This window comes from Chiloscyllium punctatum, chromosome 52, assembly GCF_047496795.1.
Source record: "Chiloscyllium punctatum isolate Juve2018m chromosome 52, sChiPun1.3, whole genome shotgun sequence".
NCBI classification, from domain to species: Eukaryota; Metazoa; Chordata; class Chondrichthyes; order Orectolobiformes; family Hemiscylliidae; genus Chiloscyllium; species Chiloscyllium punctatum.
Genome location: NC_092790.1, coordinates 13,301,582 through 13,320,499, shown reverse-complemented (window position 1 = coordinate 13,320,499; position 18,918 = coordinate 13,301,582). Strand labels below are relative to the sequence as shown.

Genomic DNA, 18,918 nt, shown 5'->3' with positions numbered 1-18,918 from the left:
AAGGAAGACATTTATTGCGAAAGGAATGGAGTATGGATCTGGGTAATTGTTGTTGGAAATGTACAAGAGATTCCACATCTGGAGTACTGTGGGCAGTTTTGGTCCCATTCCTTGAGGAAGGATGTAGTTGAGTTGGAGGGAGTTCAAAGGAGATCACTGAATTGATTGCCAAGATGTAACGTTAGTCTTATGAGAAGAGACTGGAACAATTTTGATCTCTCGAGGACAGAGGCAGTTCAGAAGGAGTTCACTCAATCATTTCCAGCGACGAAGGGTTTGCCTTAGATGAGAGATTGAGCAGTTTCTCTGCAGTCTGGAAGAGAGGAAAACTAATTGAGGGCTATAAGATGCTAAAGGGGGTATTGACAAAGGAGATGAAGAGAGGATGTTAGCTCTTGTGGGAGAATCTAGAACGAGAAGTTATCGATTCAGGATAAGGAGCTGGGCAGATTGAAAACAGGGATAAGGAGAAATGAATTCTCTCAAATGAGGAAGGGGTTGTAAATCTGTGGGATCACTCCCCCCACCACCCACGACACTGCATAAATTGGAGGAGGAGACAGACAAATTGTTAATCAGTGATGGGTCAAAGAGAGTGTTTGCAGGAAAGTGGAGTTGAGGCTGAGATGGGATACCGGAGCAGGTTCCTGAGGGGTTAAATGGACTCAACCTGATCAGAGTCTGTATGTTCTTGTGGAGTTATATTGTTAGTTAGTAGCAAAACAACTAGGATGGAGAAAGTGAAGTTTGATTTAACCAAATAGGTTTTAATTCACAAACATTCAAAAATAAAGTCAAAATTGATTCAACACAAATTTAGTGAATGACGTTGGTTGAAAGAAATGGAAAGACAATACATTTAGAGGGTAAAAAATCTAAAGTGGGTGCAGGAGCAGAGGGAGTCTGGAGGTATATGTCCATAGATCTGTGAAGACGGCATAACAGGGGGAGAGCAGTTAATAAAACACACAGCTTTATTAATAGGGACATAGAGACCAAGAACAAAGAGGTGATGTTGAAGTTGTACAAGACACTGGTGGACCTCAGCTGGAGTGTCAGAGCACGAGAGAGAGCGAGAGAGAGAGGAGAGAGTGATGACTGATAGGTGGTGGTTTAACCTGAGGGTTACGATGCCACACACAAGGAGAAGAGATGGAGAAGGAGAGTTCTTCATGGTAACCTCAGCCAGTGAGAGATTCAAACCCACGCTGTCAATCTTTCTCCACATTTCAAACCAGCCATCCAGCCAAATGAGCTAACCCAACACCCGACACAAAGCAGAGGGCAGAAATTAATTCCGGTGACAGCACAAGTATTGAATGGAGAATAGTAGATCATATTGGAGATAAACCTTCGATCAGTTGGGTATTTCTTTGTAAGTGTATAACACCTTACCTTCACAGGCAACAGAAGCTGAATTTAGAAATACATTTAACAAAGGGAGTTGGCCTTCTATTACCCAGGCTGGGTTTGTTCTGTTCTGGACACCTTATTTAAGGAAGGCTGTTCAGACCCTGCAGACAGTGTGAAGGAGATTTATGAGAATGATACCAATGATGAGGGATTTTAGATATAGGGAAAGGTTCAGGAGGTTGAGCTTATTCTCTTTCGAGCAAGAAGATGAAGTGGTGACCTTATTGAGGTGTTAAAAATTTGAACAATTCGGACGGGAAAGCAAGTTATTGTTTCCCACTCATTGGTTTATTAGTAAGTGGCTGGAAAGAATTTCAAGTTTGTCAGTGAGAGAGTGAGATGAGGAGAAACTTATTGGGTTGTTGAGTTTGGAATGTGCTGCTTGGGAGGCAGATTCCATAGGAGGTTCGAAAAGAGAGTTGGATATAAATTTGAAAGGGATGATGTGAGAGGGCTACAGAGATAGGGCTGGAGAGTGGGACTAGCTGGGTAGCTATTTCAGGAGCTGGTACAGACACGAATGGCCTCCTTCCATACCGTAAAAGTTTATGATTCTATAAACATAGAAGTTCTGAAACAGATTCCGGACAATTCCAGGATATCATTCCTTGGGACCTTGGCTAAGTGACCTCGTTGCCAGGGATTTTTGCACGCGAACAGCAACAAATTGTTGTCACAAGCGGGATTGGGACTTGGTTGGGTAATGGTCTGGAAATATTTCATTCCAAGGGAGGTGATGGGAAATCGAGCTGAGGGCATGAGTGAGGACAGACCTGCAAGAAATTCCGAACATGCAGAGATCGGGTCAAGTTTATTGAATGGTGAATGTGAATCTGTGAGCTGCCGATCCTACATCATTACGTATTGGTCAGCGTTCATGCTGGTATTCATCTGATTGGGAAGATCAACAAAAACAAATCTCTGGAAGCATAGGAAGGAAGTTTGGGTTGTTTCCTGAACAACAGAGAAGGTTGATGGTGGAGGGGTCATGATCGAGGTCTGTAAGATTGGGATTGTTGTACAGCAGAGAGACCTACGGGTTCAGGTATATAATTCTTTGGGGTTTGTGTCACAGGTAGACAGGATGTTTGAGAAGATGTTTAGAACACTTGCCTTCATTGCTCAGTCCATTGAGTGTTGGAGTTTGGACACCATGTTATGGTTATACAGGACACTGGTGAAGCCTGCTCTGGTGTATTGTGTCCAGTTCTGGTTGCCCTGTTATGGGAAGGCAATTGTTAAGCTGGAGAGTGTTCAAAAAAAGATATATCAGTATGTTGTTAGGAATGGAGCGACTGAGTTATAAAGAGAGGCTGGATGGGATGGGACTATTTTAATCGGACCATAGAAGTTTGAGGGGTATGGAGGTTTATGAAATCATGATGGGCATAGATGAGGTGAAAGGCAGGTATCTTTTCCCAAGGGTGGGGGACTTCAAGATCAGTGGACATAGTTTTCAGGTGAGAGGAGAAATATTTTTAAAAACGAAATGATGGGCAACCTTTTTTTTATGGCTAGTGGTTCAAGTGTGGATTTAACTTCCAGACAAAGTGGCGGATACAAGGACAGATACAATGTTTAAAAGACACTTCGATAAGTACAAGAACAGGAAAGGTTTGGAGAGATATGGGCCAGGTGCAAACAAGTGGGACTAGTTTATGTTGAGATTATGGACGGCATGGACTAGTTGGACTGAAGGGTCTGTTTCCTTGCTGTATGACTCTACGATGCTATTTTGAGGGACATGGACAGGGGGATAGGAAGCAGCTGTTTCCCTTAGTAAAAAAAGGTCAGTAACAAGGGGGAAGATCAATTTAAAGTGAAGGGAAAGAGATTGAGAGAGGGTTTTGAGGACTGTTTCACCCAGAGAATGGTGGGAATCTGGAATATGTGAAAATAAAATATTTGGACTTTCAGTTTCTATTTGAAATCACTAATTGCTCCAGTATTTGGAAATACCACTTTGTAACTGCAGGGGATTCCATGATTTATTAATGTGGAATATTTGTATAAAGGAGAAGGAAGAAGCCATTCAGCCCCTTGATCCTATTCCACCATTCAATGGCAAATCTGTGACCTGACTCCATAGACCTGCCTGTAGCCTCTATCCCCTTTAATAACTTTGCTGAACAGCAAAACAAAAATCTCTCTCAGATTTAAAACTAACAACTGATCCAGCAATGCCTGGATTATTTGCCACCTGGGGACGGTCTGACTGCTGTTGAAGACAACTTTCCACCTTTTCTTTTGACCCTTTAGTTTTGAGCTGTGCTGAAGCCATGTCCTCTTCAGTGAAGAACACAGGGATACAGCATGGCAACTAATCATTTTGTTTACAAACAGAGATTCTCGAACAAGGGGGTACTTTGAGAATTATTACGAAATGGCAGAAAATCAAAGGCTTTCTGTATATCTGAGAGAGGCTGTGTGTGATGGGAGTTACTGAACTTGGAATTTGTAGGGTAATCCCTGGGATCCATCTGAGGAAGATAGAACAATATTGATTCTTCATGATTTTATTCATTTATTCCTTAGAGGGATATATATGGTCAGAGTCTTCCCTGATTGATCCATTCCAAGTATCTCAGTCTCAAGTCAGGAGTGTGATGGAATGCTCCCCACTTGCCTGGATGGTTGCAGCTCCAACAATATTCAAAAAGCTCAACATCATCGAGGGAAAAAGCAGTCCCCACTTCCTGGGAACCACATCCACAAGCATCCACTCCCTCTACTCAGTAGCAGTAATACCAAGATGTACTGCGAAAATACACCAAAGATCCTCAGGCAACACCTTCAAAACCCATGACCACTTCCATCTAGAAGGACAAGTGCAGCAGATACGTGGGTACACCCACCCTCTACAAGTTCCCCTTTGGGCCTGATTAGTGTCCTGATTTGGAAATATAACACTGTTCCTCGGTTGTCATTGGGTCAAAATCCTGGAATTCCCTCTGTCAGGGTAATGCATGTCTATCTACAGCGCATGGACTGCAGCAGTTCAGGAAAGCAGCTCATCCCTACCGTCTCAAGTAGGCAACTCGGGATAAGTTGGGCAATAAACGCAGAGTCCAGCGGGTGATGCCCATTTATCATGAGTGATTAATACTAAAAAAGGTAGTAAATTACCCCAGGGCCTCCACCTTCCCTATGTGAGCTTGTTCTGGGAGGGTAGGCGCAAACTTTGTAGTGAATGTTGATGCAAAATACACATTCGATGTTATTGAGGCACCTGCTTTGTGAACTGCTTTGAAAATGTTCCTATATCGCGAAGAGCTTAAGTTTGTATTACTGTTGGGTTGGGGCTGTGACTTTAATTATCACTCCGTATTTAATTTTGAGACATCATTTGCTGTTATTTTAACATTCTGATTTATAATCTTTTGGTTCACTTTGCTTATTTTTTTTTATTATACATGACTCCGAAACAGATAGCAGTTTGGTGTACTCCGTTTTCACCATCTCAAACCAAGAAAGGCTGGTAAAGAATATAATATATATACACTTTATAACATTTGTGGTTCAGTGAAAGTAGAGATTTTCTTTGATTTATCTTAACCCTCAAAAACCCAGCCACTTCTGAACATCGCGAGTGTTTCTCTTGTTTATAGCATGGAGCGAAGGTCTGCCCAAGCTTTTTGAATCTTTTTACATTTGAATTTATTAATCATCAATAATGTTTGCAATCATCTAAATCATAGAGATGTTCCATCGCTCTCAACTAAATTAACAACAGGGCAACGTGAATTGGAAGAGGGAACGTTACACTGATGGCTAATTGCTTTATTTTGCATCTTCTTTTCAGGGGATTCTTATAGTTTAGGCCCTGGGACATCAATCTGTTGATTCCCCCAGTATAACAGCTTATTGGTTGAGAATGGTCCCTTCTGACCTTGGTCTTTGAAAGCAAGGAGCCATTCGCTCTGGGTCTAGCATCATTCACATGAGGAGTGTTTCATTTCATTGCCCTGAGTGTTTCTTTGATGACACACCGATAGGTGGAAAGACAGGTAGTATTGAGGAAGGGGTAAGGCTGCAGAAGGATTTTCCAGAAAAATCCCAGGGTTGAAGAGCTTGTCATACAAGGAGAGGTTGAGGAATAGGAGTCTGGACTTGTTTAGAAGGGTGAGGGTGAATCTGGTTGAAACTTGGAGAATACTGAGAGGCCCGGATAGAGTGGACATAGAGAAGATGTTTCCACGAATAGGAGAGACTAAGACCCGAAGGCACAGCCTCCGCGTGAAGGGAACTCCCTTTAGAACGGAGATGAGGAGGAATTTCTTCAGCCAGACAGTGGGGAATGTGTGGAACTCATTACTGCAGACGGCTGTCATTGTGTTCTTGATCAGTGGGAGGATCAACTGTTACAGAAAGAAGGCAGGAAAATGGGGTTAACAAACATATCAGCCATGACGGAATGGCAGAGCAGACTTGATGGGACGAATGCCTGCTATATCTTATGGTCTTGGTTACGAAGAGACTAATAGACTGTGATGCATAACACTGTTTAGGCACTCAGATTCAGAGCTTTCTGAGCATGTGCTATGAGCCAGCCACACTAAAAAGTGTTCAGGCAGCTGGACAATCAACACAACATACAGGCTCAGAGCCCACGGGACCCTGCTTCCCCCATTCTATACAGCTGCGGCTGATCTCATCCCAGCCTCACTGCAGTTTCCTGCCCTCACTCCCTTTAATCCCTCACTGATTAACAATCTGTCTGTCCCCTCCTTCAATTTATTCAGTGTTCTGACATGCACCCACATACTGGGAAGTGAATTCCCTGAGATTCTTACCCCCTCTGCCTTGGAGAGAAGCCATTTCTCAACATCTCTCATTTCAATCTGTTCCACCCCCTTCTCCTGAAACAATGACCCTCTCGTTCTAAATTGTCACACCTGAGGAAACATCCTCTCCGTCTCCTTTGCCAATCCCACCTCCTTTACCACCCTATATCCCTCAGCTGGATCTCCCGTATTCCTCTAAACTCCAGAGCATATTCGCCTTAACTGGTGAATCTATCTTTCAATGACAAACCCCTCATCTCTGAACATGAAATGTACAAAATCATGCTAGATGGTATCTTGGGTGTAGTTTACACATCTCAAAGTGAGTTAATCATAATTTCCAAAAAGTCTGCAGCCCAGAAAAAGGCCTGAGTCTGTGCTGGTCTGAAACAACCACCTTGATATTCTCTAATCCCATTTCCCCAACACTTGGCTCCATAGCCTTGGTGTCACGAGTACACATTTAAATCCTCCTTCAATGTGATGAGTGTTTCATCTTCTCCTATCCTTACAGGCAGTGACTTCCAGATTCCCCACCACCCTCTGGGTGAACAAGATTTTCCTCACATGCCCTCACAACTTCCTGGCCCTTACCTTCAATCAATACCCCTCCCCCACCACCGTTAAGCGGGGAAGGTTTCTTCCTGCCTCCCCTATCTTCACCCCTCATCATTTTATACATCCCTCTCTTTCAATCCACTCTGCTGTAAGGACAACAACCCCAATCTGTCCAACCTCTCTCAATCACTGAAACTCTCCAGCCCCCAAGGCAATATGCTGGTAATTCTCCCTGTGCACCCTCTCCCACTTCATTTCGATATGTACCGTTGGTAAAGTGTCTTTTCTTTTATTTACAGCTCACTCCAATCGTGCATCAGGGAGGAAATATACAAGTTATTTTGCAGTGAAAAAGAGGGCAGTTAATTTTTAATCAGCAGAGTTATGTTTTTAGCAAGCAGTTAATGTAAAGTCACCATTAGAGAGAGGGAGAAAGGGGTGTGGGGGAGAAAAAGCAAACAACTGTTTTATGGTTTAACCTGAGGGACACCACATCTAAAGCACAGGGAATGATCACTCACAGCAATCTCAACCAGACCAGCAATTGAACTCATGCTATTAATGTGACTGTACATTGTAAGCCTACTATACAATCAACTGAGCTAACCAACCCCGGCATGGCCAGTGGCAAAAGCATTGGGTGGCACAATGGTTAGCATTGCTGCCTCACAGCGCCAGGGCCCTAGGAACAATTCCAGCCTCGGGTGACTGTTTATTGGGAGTTTGCACATTCTCTCCTTCTCTGCATGGGTTTTCTCCGGGTGCTCCAGTTTCCTCCCACAGTCCAAAAACGTGCAGTTCAGATGACTTGGCCTTGCTAAGTTGCCCATAGTGTGAGAGTTATGCACGATAGGAGGATTAGTCATGGGAAATGCAGGGTTACAGGGATTGGAGGGGTGGTGGGTCTGTGTTGGTTGCTATTCAGAGGGTCAATATATGGAGCCGATGGACCAAAAGGCCTGCTTCCACGCTGTAGGACACTATGATGTGAAATTAGGGGGATTGGCCATGGTTAATGCAGGGTTATGGGGGGGGGGGGGGTAAGGTCAGGACTGGGTGGGATCCTCTTCACTGGCCTGGGACAGACTGAATGGGCTGAATGGTCTCTTTCCACACTGTTTGGATTCTGTTGATATCAATGTTTAGCTGAATTGTGTGGGGCAATTTATTCCGGACTCAATTTTGATGAGATTCACTTTCAGTTTCTGAAATAATGGGGAACCAAAATCCTATGTTTTCAGCTCCCCAGGGTATGCCCTGCAGATGTGACGTTGAATCTTGCTGTGGCAGGTGATGGATTTGGAATGCGATTTTAAACAGAAACAGATCTGGAGTTGATGACTGCTGTCAGGAACAAACAACCATCTGGTTCAAAATTGAAGATTGAGGTGAGGAGGAGTTTCTTCTGAATTACTTGCCACAGAGAGCTGTGTGTGGGCACAGGAGCAGGTTTAAGGCTGGAATAGATACATAGATTCTTGATCAGTCAGGGAATGGAGAGTTTCATGTTAAGTGCAGGAAAGTGAGCGTGAGGAATGGTGCATCAGCCACAATGCTATTGAATGGATGAGCAGGCTCGAGGGGCCGAATGGCCTTTTCCTGTTCCTGTCTGCGCTGGTCCTTAAAGGAGTGAAATCTGACCTCCTTACCCGCTCTGCTCTGCACGTGATTCCTCACCCTTTGCAAACTCTTCACTGCCTTCTGGCTGAGCAAGTCGATTGGTTTAAGGACATTTCGGAATTGCATCCACTTCCCACCTTAACAGAGATGGCCACATCCTGTTCAGACTACAGAGAAATATCATTTGTCAGGGTCAGTTTTTGACTTGTTCCAATCATGTGCCAAGAGAAATTGGTCTGTATAATGACCCCACATATTCACAGCTCCTCCTGTACATTCCAATTGTCTTTCAGGCAAAGTTTGCTATTCTCATCCATTTTCATAGAGTCATGCAGCTCAGAAACAGACCCTTTATCCCAACTCGCCCATGCTGACAAGGTTGCCCAAACTCAACTAGTCCCATTTATCTGCACCTTTCTTATCCATGTACATTTCTAAATGTATTTTAAATGTAATTGTTCCTGCCTCTACCAGTTCCTCTGGCAGCTCATTCCATATACTCACTACCCTCTGTGATAAATTTGTCTCTCAGGTCCCTTTTTAATCTTTCCCCTCTCACCTTAAACCTATGCCCACTAGTTTGGGACACCCCGACATTGGGGAAAAGACTATACCTATTTACCTTTTCTGTGCCCCTCGTGATTTTATAACCTCTATAAGGTCACCCCTCAGCCTCCAACGCTCCAGGGGAGAAAAGCTCCCAGCTTATGAAGCTTCTGCTTATAACTCAAACCCTGCAAACTTAGTAACATCTTTGTAAATCTTGTTAACCTTTCGAGCTTAACAACATCCTTTCTACAGCAGGTTGACCAGGACTGTATACAGTATTTTAAAAGTGGCCTCACCAACATCCTGTACAGCTGTAACATGTTGCCCCAACCTCTGTCGTCAGTGCTCTGACCAGTGAAGGCAAGCATGCCAAACGCTTACTTCACCACAGTGTCAAGCTGCAATGTCACATTGAAGGAACTGTCTTCCTGCACCCCCTCGGTCTGTTTGTTTGGAAACACTCCCCAGACGATAGCATCAATAAAGATGTATCTAGACAGATGCATGAATATTCTGTAAGTTTCAATCAGGTTCTCTCTCATCTTTCTAAACTCCATCAAGTTAAGAACCAGAGTCCTCAACCTCTCCTCATATGAGAAGTGTTCCATCCCTGGGATTTTTCTTGTAAACGCCCTCTGAACCCCCTGCAAGTTCAGCACATCCTTCCTTAAATAGGGGATCCAATACTGCTCACAATGATCCAAATGTAGTCTGTCCAGAGCCTTATGCAGCCTCAGCAGTACATCTTTGCTCTTGTATTCTTACCCTCCCGAAATGAATGCTAACATTACATTTACCTTCCTAACTGCCAACTGAACCTGCCTGTTAACCTGAAGAGAATCCTGAACTCGGACTCCCAAGTCCCTCTGTGCTTCAGATTTCCGAAACCTTTCCCCATTTAGGAAACAGTCTCTGTCTCTATTCTTCTAATCCCATTGTATACCCTCCCACACTGTCATCCATCTGCCAACCGAACCTTAATAGGATCCTGAACTCGGACTCACCCCCGAGGACCTTGTTTGTGCTTCAGGTCTGGCAGCATCTGTCCAGAGACAGACAGAGAGAAAACGGAGTCAACGTTTCGAGTCCGGGGGCAGCCGTCCTTCGGGAGAGTGGCCTTTGGTCTTGATGTGCCGCCGCACAGTTTCTTGTTCACTCCCACCTCTCTGTCTGTGTGTGTATTTGTCATTATTATTAAGTTTGGTGAGTCCCGGAGCCGGCCCTGTTGTTTCTCTCTCCTGAAAGGGTTGTCCCTTTAAAGAGTCTTTCCCCTGAAGCAGCTGCTAACGGTCACTTGGGGCACGAGGCGGCCGTTAACCGCCATCTCGCGCGGGGCCTGAGGGGGCGGGGCCTGAAGCTAAAATGGCGCCGGGGCCACGCGGGAAGGAAAAGCGCCGAGGGAGAGCGGACTGTGTCAACATGTCCCGTTCCCGAGGGTCAGGATGGTGGTTATTGGGGGGTGGAGGGGGACAGGAGAGATTCCCCCTCCCAGTGAGGTATCTTGTACAGACCGCGAGGGCTCTATCTCTCTCCGTTGGACTGTCTGTGACTTGCTTTAAGTCTATGTCGATTAATCTCGATGACGCTGTGATCTTGTGCTTCTTTCTGACTCTGTGTTTCTATGTAACTGGATATGCCTCTGTGTGTCTATATCTCTGTTTCTCCCTGACTGTCTGTGACCCACTGATTCTCTCTGACTGTATGGTGGGAGTACTGTTTGTTTTTGAAAATAACAAATCCTGCCTTAGAAAAGTGTCTAACAGTTTGCTTTAATCACAGACATCCCTGTGTCAGTTCTCGAGCTGAGGACCACCTGGAAATAAGGTAGTGGACGGAGACAGTACCTTGTTAAACTACCCTGTTTGACCCCAGTTGAATATATTTTCTGTAAAGATGGTCAGGAGATTTACTGGGAATACTCCAACCAGTATAGAACTGTACACACAATCATCAACATCAGCAAACGTCAAGAGGGCAATTAGCATTGCCTTAACCAGCAGGCAGGGTCTCTCCTGAGTAGCAAATATATCGCCATTTCAGTGAGTTTTTAAGCAACTCTATACATAGAACATAGAAGAATACAGCGCAGAACAGGCCCTTCGGCCCTCGATGTTGTGCCGATCAAAGCCCACCTAACCTACACTAACCCACTATCCTCCATATACCTATCCAATGCCCGCTTAAATACCCATAAAGAGGGAGAGTCCACCACTGCTACTGGTAGGGCATTCCATGAACTTACGACTTGCTGAGTGAAGAACCTACCCCTAACATCAGTCCTATATCTACCCCCCCCCCCCCCTTAATTTAAAGCTATGCCCCCTTGTAATAGCTGACTCCATACGTGGAAAAAGGTTCTCACTGTCAACCCTATCTAACCCCCTAATTATCTTGTACACCTCTATCAAGTCACCCCTAAACCTTCTTTTCTCCAATGAAAACAACCCCAAGTGCCTCAGCCTTTCCTCATAGGATCTTCCTACCGTACCAGGCAACATCCTGGTAAACTTCCTCTGCACCCGTTCCAGTGCCTCCACATCCTTCCTATAGTATGGCGACCAAAACTGCACACAATATTCCAGATGCAGCCGCACCAGAGTCTTATACAACTGCAGCATGACCTCAGGACTCCGGAACTCAATTCCTCTACCACTAAAAGCCAGTACGCCATATGCCTTCTTCACTGCACTATTTACCTGGGTGGCAACTTTCAGAGATCTGTGTACATGGACACCAAGATCCCTCTGCTCTTCCACACTACCAAGTATCCGACCATTAGCCCAGTACCCCATCTTTTTGTTACTCTTACCAAAGTGAATCACCTCACACTTAGCTACATTGAACTCCATTTGCCACCTTTCTGCCCAGCTCTGCAGCTTCTCTATATCCCGCTGTAACCTGCCACATCCTTCCTCACTGTCTACAACTCCTCCGACTTTCGTATCATCCGCAAACTTGCTCACCCAACCTTCTAGCCCTTCCTCCAGGTCATTTATAAAAATGACAAACAGCAATGGTCCCAAAACAGATCCTTGCGGAACACCGCTAGTGACGGCACTCCAAGATGAACCTTTGCCATCAAGTACTACCCTCTGTCTTCTTCCAGCCAGCCAATTCCTAATCCAAACCTCCAACTCACCCTCAATGCCATATCTCTGTATTTTCTGCAGTAGCCTGCCATGGGGGATCTTATCAAACGCCTTACTAAAATCCATATATACCACATCTACCGCTTTCCCCTCATCTACCTCCTTAGTCACCTTCTCAAAGAATTCAATAAAGTTTGTGAGGCACGACCTGCCCTTCACAAAACCATGCTGACTATCCTTGATCACATTATTCTTATCCAGATGTGCATAAATCCTATCCCTTACAATTCTCTCTAAGACTTTGCCCACAACGGAAGTGAGACTCACTGGCCTATAGTTACTAGGATTATCCCTACTCCCCTTCTTGAACAAGGGAACCACGTTTGCTAGCCTCCAGTCCTCTGGCACTACTCCTGTAGACAAAGAGGACGCAAAAATCAAGGCCAATGGCTCTGCAATCTCCTCCCTTGCTTCCCAGAGAATCCTAGGATAAATGCCATCAGGCCCAGGGGACTTATCTATTTTCACCCTTGCCAGAATTTCCAACTCCTCTTCTCTACATATCTTAAAGCCATCCATTCTACTTATTCGTGCCTCAGTATTCATATCGACAACAATGTCCTGTTCCTGAGTGAATACTGACGAAAAGTATTCATTCAGTGCCTCCCCAATCTCTTCAGCCTCCACATGCAACTTCCCATTTCTATCCTTGATTGGACCTATTCCTACCCTCGTCATTCTTTTAGTCCTAACATACCTATAGAAAGCCTTAGGGTTTTCCCTAATCCTACCAACTAAGGACCTTTCATGTCCCCTCCTTGCTGCTCTTAGCTCTCTCTTCAGGTCCTTCCGGGCTACCTTATAACTCTCAATCGCCCCTATTGAACCTTCACACCTCATCTTTACAAAGGCCGCCCTCTTCCATTTAACAAGGGATTCCAATTCCTTATTAAACCACGGCTCCCTCACACGACCCTTTCCTCCCTGCCTGATAGGTACGTACTTATCAAGGACACTCAATAGTTGCTCCTTGAACAAGTTCCACATATCAATTACACTCTTGCCTTGGAATCTACTTTTCCAATCCACACATCCTAAGTCATGCCTCACCGCATCATAATTTCCCTGCCCCCAGCTATAACTCTTGCCCTGTAGTACACACTTATCCCTCTCCATCACTAGAGTAAAAATCACCGAATTGTGGTCACTGTCCCCAAAGTGCTCACCTACCTCTAGTTCTAATACCTGGCCTGGTTCGTTACCCAGAACCAAATCCAGTATGGCCTCACCTCTTGTTGGCTTATCTACATATTGTGTCAGGAAACTCTCCTGCACACATTGGACAAACACTGACCCATCTAACGAACTTGAGCTATAGCTTTCCCAATCAATATCAGGAAAGTTAAAGTCCCCCATAACAACCACCCTATTACTGTCACTCTTCTCCTGAATCATCTTCGCAATCCTTTCTTCAACGATTCTAGGACTATTAGGAGGCCTGTAAAACACTCCTAACAGGGTGACCTCACCTCTCCTATTCCTAACCTCAACCCAAATTACCTCAGATGGCAAATCTTCGTCCGTCTTCCTTTCCACCGCTGTAATACTATCTTTGACAAGCAAAGCCACACACACCCCTCTTTTACCCCCACCTCTGACCCTACTAAAACATTTAAACCCTGGAACCTGCAACAGCCAATCCTGTCCCTGATCTAGCCATGTCTCCGTAAGAGCCACAACATCAAAGTCCCAGGTACCAACCCACGCTGCAAGTTCACCTACCTTATTTCGTATACTTCTGGCATTAAAGTATACACACTTCAAGCCACTCTTCTGTTTACAGGCACCCGCCTTGAAGATTGATGCCATATTCCTAACCTCCCTACACTCCAGGTAACTGGAGTAACATATCAACATCATCAGAGCAATGTGATAGCACTGGGGGAGCATGCAGTGGGAGATTTACCAGGATGTTGCCTTGGGGGCTGGAGAGTTTCAGTGATGGAGAGAGATTGGACAGACTGGGGTTGTTTTCCTTAGAGCAGATTGAGAGTGTGGGGACATGATTGAGATGTATAAAATAATAAGGGGCATAGATAGGGTAGACAGGAAGAAACCTCCCCCGCCCCCTTGAAGGAGGGATCAATGACTGGGGGAGGGGCATAGATTTAAGGTAGGGGGTAGGAGGTTTCAAGGGGGATGTGAGGGAAAACATTTTCACCCAAAGGGTGATGGAGATCTGGAACTCACTGCCTGTAAGGATGTGAGAGGCAGAAATCCTCATCATATTGAAGGATGATTTAGATGTGCACTTGTAATCCAAGGCTAGACTCACATTAAGTGGTCTTTGATGTTTCATATGTATATTGTTGCAGAAATAGGGGCTTGGATAAGGTGAATAGTCAAGGTCTTTTCCCCAGGACAGGGAGTCCAAAACTAGAGGACATTGGTTTAAGGTGAGAGGGGAAAGATTTTAAAGCAACCTGAGGGATAACTTTATCACACAGAGGCTGGTTTGTTTTTTGGAATGAGCTGCCAGAGGAAGTGGTAGAAGTGGGTACAATAACAACCTTTAAGAGACATTTGGAAAGATGCATGGATAGGAAAGGTTTTGACGGATATGGGCCAAACACAAGCAAATGCAGCTAGTTCTGTTTGGAGACTTTGTTAGCATGGACGAGTTGGGCCAAAGGGCCTGTTTCGGTTCTGTGACCTTACAAATGGGAGTCTGGTGTTTGAAAACGGAGAGATGGTTGCTTTTAACTGGCATAGAAGGTGTTCAAATTGGGGTGCGGGATGGGGACAGTGACGGTAACCCCAGGATGTTGACAGGAGGTGGGTGTGGGGACAGTGACAGTCCCCCCCCGACTGTGATTAACCCCCGGGATTGACAGTGGGGTAGGGGTTGGGACAGTGACGGTAACTCCCAGGATGTTGAATGTGGTTTGGGGTGGGGACAGTGACAGTAACTCCCGAGATGTTGATACTGTAGGGGGGTGGCGTGAGTGATTGTAACCCCCAGGATTTGATACAGCAGGGGTTGGGGACAGTGATGGTCATACCATTAAACATCAAGAGGGCAATGGTTGGATTTGACCATCCACAGTTAACACAAATCTTTTGAAGTGTAGATTTTATAACAGATGGAAGCTTTGCAACGATGTGAAATCTCAGTTGTTTTATTTCTCCTTTCTGTCAGTTATTATCCTGTCATAGAAGATAACATCTGCAAAAAGAAAGACAATTTCAACACCCGATCTTATTTTTCCTCTTTGTCTTGTTTTGTTCGAGTTCCTGTTGCTGACGTTTTCCTCATCCCCAGAGTCAATTAAGTGGAAGTTCCGATTGGGAATCGTCTTGTTCGAGAGTGTGTATTGTGTCGAGATACAGGACCGTACTTTCAATGGTACCTTCAAAGGTAAGCCTTAAAAAATGCCAGCAGGAATTACAACTTCAGTTCAGACAGGAGAGAGCTGGCCATTGAATCCTTCCAGTCCCAGCACCAAGGCAGATACCTTATTGCGATCACCAGGGATTGGAACGATATTTAATGTGACGACAAATTCCATCAACCTCTCAGAGCTAGGTAATTCATTCTTCATCTTTGATCTGTGCTTGTTCTTCACTGGGGTCCAGCTGAAGTCTTGACAGGAACACTCTAAGAAGTTACTTCAGAAACTCAGCAGGTCAGCAGCGTCTGTGGGGGGGAGGGGGAGAGAGAGAGAGAGAAATATCCTTTCTTAGATAAGGGAGGCCTTCATAGTGTGAGGATTCAAGTCCAAGTGCAGGGATGTCTCTTTACAATTGGACACTGAGACCACCCCCTGGAGAACTGGGTGAGAAGTTTGAGGTTTCCTTATTTGAGGAAGGACATTGTGCCTATGGAGGGAGTGCAGTGAAGGTTTCCCGGAATGATTCCTGGGAATGGCAGGACTGACAGATGGAGAGAGACAGGAATGGTTAGGATGATATTCACTGGAGTTTAGAAGAATTAAGGGGGAAATCTCACAGAAACCTATAAATGTGAAGGATTAAACATGAAACAGAGTAAACGCAGGGAGGGTGTTCTCGGTGACTGGGCAGAGAGTCCAGAATGAGGGGGTCATGGTCAAAAGGAAATTGAGTGGGACTGAGATGGGGAGAAATGTCTTCATCGAGAGAGTGGGGAGCCTGTGGAATTCTCTGTCACAGAAAGCAGTCAGGGCCAGAATACTGAATGATGTTCAGGACGGAGTTGGATTGAGTTCTTAGGGGTAAAGGGAGAATGCGGGGAGACAGAGGACTGTGTTGGGTGATCAGCCATGATCCCTTTAAAGGGCGGAGCAGACTAGAGGGGCCGAATGGCCCCTCCTGATGATATTTTCGATATTTCTCTGTAAATGGCCAAGTTGCCGCTGACAGGTGGAGGACAAGGGAAGTTTTGTCTCGATATATGCAGGCCGTGAAAATGAAGGACAGTAATTTCCAGTTGACAATTTAGAGAGAGTGGGTGCAGAGCGATCTCTTGAGTTTAGCATGGAATAATTTGGGTTGGATTGGTGGGATATTGTTAATGAGAGAGGCTGCACAGAAACAATGATAATGCAATGGTGAGGGTTTGGAGAGAATTTTACAGACACGAGTGTTGGCAGGGGGTCAGGGCAACAGGGATTAGGAAACACTGGGGTTGGTGTTTGCTAAAGCAATATTATTGACAGGAAATCCCTCTCTGAATCCAGCACTGGCACACGGCACAGAGATGGCAGTACTCATTGTCCCACTGTTTCTGATCCTTTCTCTCCTCACATTGCTTCCCATTAAACTCCGGGATTGGAAACAAGGTGGATGAGACATTCCAGCAGGTAACCCCGGCGATCGTTCTCCAGTCTGCACTCGATGTAGGTTTCAAACTGATGTTGCTCACATAGTGTATGAGGGTGTGCGTTTGAGTGAGAGTATGAATGTGTACATGTGTGTGTGAGAGACAGAGAGACACACAGACACACTTTCTCATTGACACTTACTCACTCACTCACTTCTGCAGTGCACCTTGTAGACCACACTTGAGAAGCCAAACACCATCCAGGGACAACGCAGCCCCTGCTTAATTGACATCACATTCATTCCCTCCACCACCCGTGTTCAGTAGCAACTATGAGATGCCCTTCAGAAATTCACCAAACATTCTCAGGCAGTACCTTCCAAACCCACAACCACGTCCATCTCTAAGGACAAGCACAGCAGATACATGAGAATACCACCTCCTGCAAGTTTCCCTCTGAGCCACTCACCATCCCAACTTGGAAATATATCAGCATTTGTTTAGTGTCGCTGGGTCAAAATCCTGCAGTTCCCTCTCTAACGGTATTGTGGGTCTACCTACAGCACAGGGATTGCAGTGGTTCAAGAAGGCAGCTCACAACCTCCTTCTCAAGGGGCCAACTAAAGATGGATATTAATTTCTAGGCCAAGCCAGTGATTTTCACATCCCACCAGTGAATTAAAAAAGAAATAAAGCACTATTTGGGAACGTGCTTTGTGAGGATGTGGGCAGATTGAACAAGTGGCAGATGAAATTACTTGGGGAGACATACAAAGAAATGTGCTGTGTTCAGAAGAATGGTCCGCACAGGTATAATCTAAAGGTTAAAATTGGAATAATTGTTGCTTGCTCATCAGTCAAAGAATCCAGATTCATTTACTAGCAGGAGAAGCTGAATATTTACAGTAAAACTTTCCTATGTTCTTTCTCTCTCATTTTCTCCAGCTGGTTTTTTTCCTGGCATGTTCCCGGCAGCACAGGTAAGTTAGTGAGGTGGTTAGCAACTTTGAACAACATTCAAACACTGTCCGAATGGGCTGAAAATCACTCTGGGGTGCAAACCCAGCAATTTTACATCAGTTAGACAAATTGGAGCAAATGAACCGTTGTCTGACTCGTTTGCAAATCTAAAGCACAACAGTTCAAATCGAGGACACACTCTCAATTTCCGTTAGACTGTGAACTGAGCGTTGGTCAGTCCCATTAGTGATGAGGTTATTCATTGCAGTTGGAAGAATTGAAAAAGGCAACTTATCATCTGAATAGGAGAGAAAGTTCAAAATGTCAGTACAAAGGCTACAGCGGGTCACAAGGAAGACATTTATTATGAACGGAATGGAGTATGGAAGTAGGTAAGTGTTACTGCAACTGTACAAGGGATTGGGGTTTCCACATCCGGAATACTGCAGACAGTTTTGGTTCCATTCCTTGAGTAGGGATGTAGTTGAATTGGAGGGAGTTCAAAGGAGATCACTGAATTGATTGCCAAGATGAAAGTTTAGTCATATGAGAAGAGACTGGTACAATTTTGATCTCGTTACTTGAGGACAGATGCAGTTTATACTGGAGGTAGTTCAGAGGAGATTCACTCAATCATTTCCAGAGATAAAGGGTTTGTCTTAGATGAGAGATTGAGCAGTTTCTCTGGAATATGGAAGAGAGGAGATCTAACGGAAGGTTATAAGATGCTAAAGGGGGTATTGACAAAGGAGTTGGAGAGAGGATGTTTGCTCATGTGAGCGAATCTTGAATAAAAAGTATCATTTCATGATAAGGGGCTAGGCAGAGTGAAAACAGAGGTAAGGAGCAATGAATTCTCTCAAATGAGGAGGGGGTTGTACATCTGTCGGAACTTCATCACCCCCCCCTCCGCCACTGCATAAATGGGAGGAGACAGACAGATTGTTCATCAGTGATGGGTCAAAGGGAGTGTTTGTAGGAAAGTGAAGTTGCGGCTGAGATGGGATCAGCTGCGATCGTATGAAATAGCAGAGCAGATTCCTGAAGGGCCAAGTGGATTCGACCTGATGCCAGCCTGGATGTTCTTTTGGAGTTATATTGTTAGTTAATAGCAAAACTGCTAGGAGGGAGAAAATGAAGTTTT

General features: G+C 44.9%; 1 protein-coding gene and 3 long non-coding RNA genes across 7 annotated transcripts in view; 1 reads left to right on the top strand and 3 right to left on the bottom strand.

The window, feature by feature from the left end:
• LOC140470765 (uncharacterized) overlaps positions 1–18,918 on the top strand; it is a 186,550-nt gene that overhangs the window by 25,731 nt on the left and 141,901 nt on the right. The window lies entirely within an intron of this gene.
• The window catches only part of LOC140470791 (uncharacterized), a 212,184-nt gene that overhangs the window by 93,849 nt on the left and 99,417 nt on the right, over positions 1–18,918 (bottom strand). The window lies entirely within an intron of this gene.
• LOC140470806 (uncharacterized) lies at positions 202–10,045 on the bottom strand. 2 transcript variants are annotated; one of them, XR_011956729.1, is made up of 3 exons: positions 9,929–10,045; positions 8,405–8,542; positions 202–313 (listed from the first exon to the last, which is right to left on the bottom strand). It is a non-coding gene; the product is annotated as an uncharacterized lncRNA (long non-coding RNA). The 2 variants fall into 2 exon arrangements; XR_011956728.1 differs by lacking the exon at positions 202–313 and adding an exon at positions 4,885–5,771.
• LOC140470681 (histone H2B 1/2-like) overlaps positions 15,177–18,918 on the bottom strand; it is a 76,815-nt gene continuing 73,073 nt past the window's right edge. For all 3 annotated transcript variants that reach the window (XR_011956600.1, XM_072566701.1, XM_072566702.1), the window contains one exon: positions 15,177–15,710. The gene's annotated coding sequence lies outside the window, so the exon portion shown is untranslated. The remainder of the gene's footprint in view (positions 15,711–18,918) is intronic.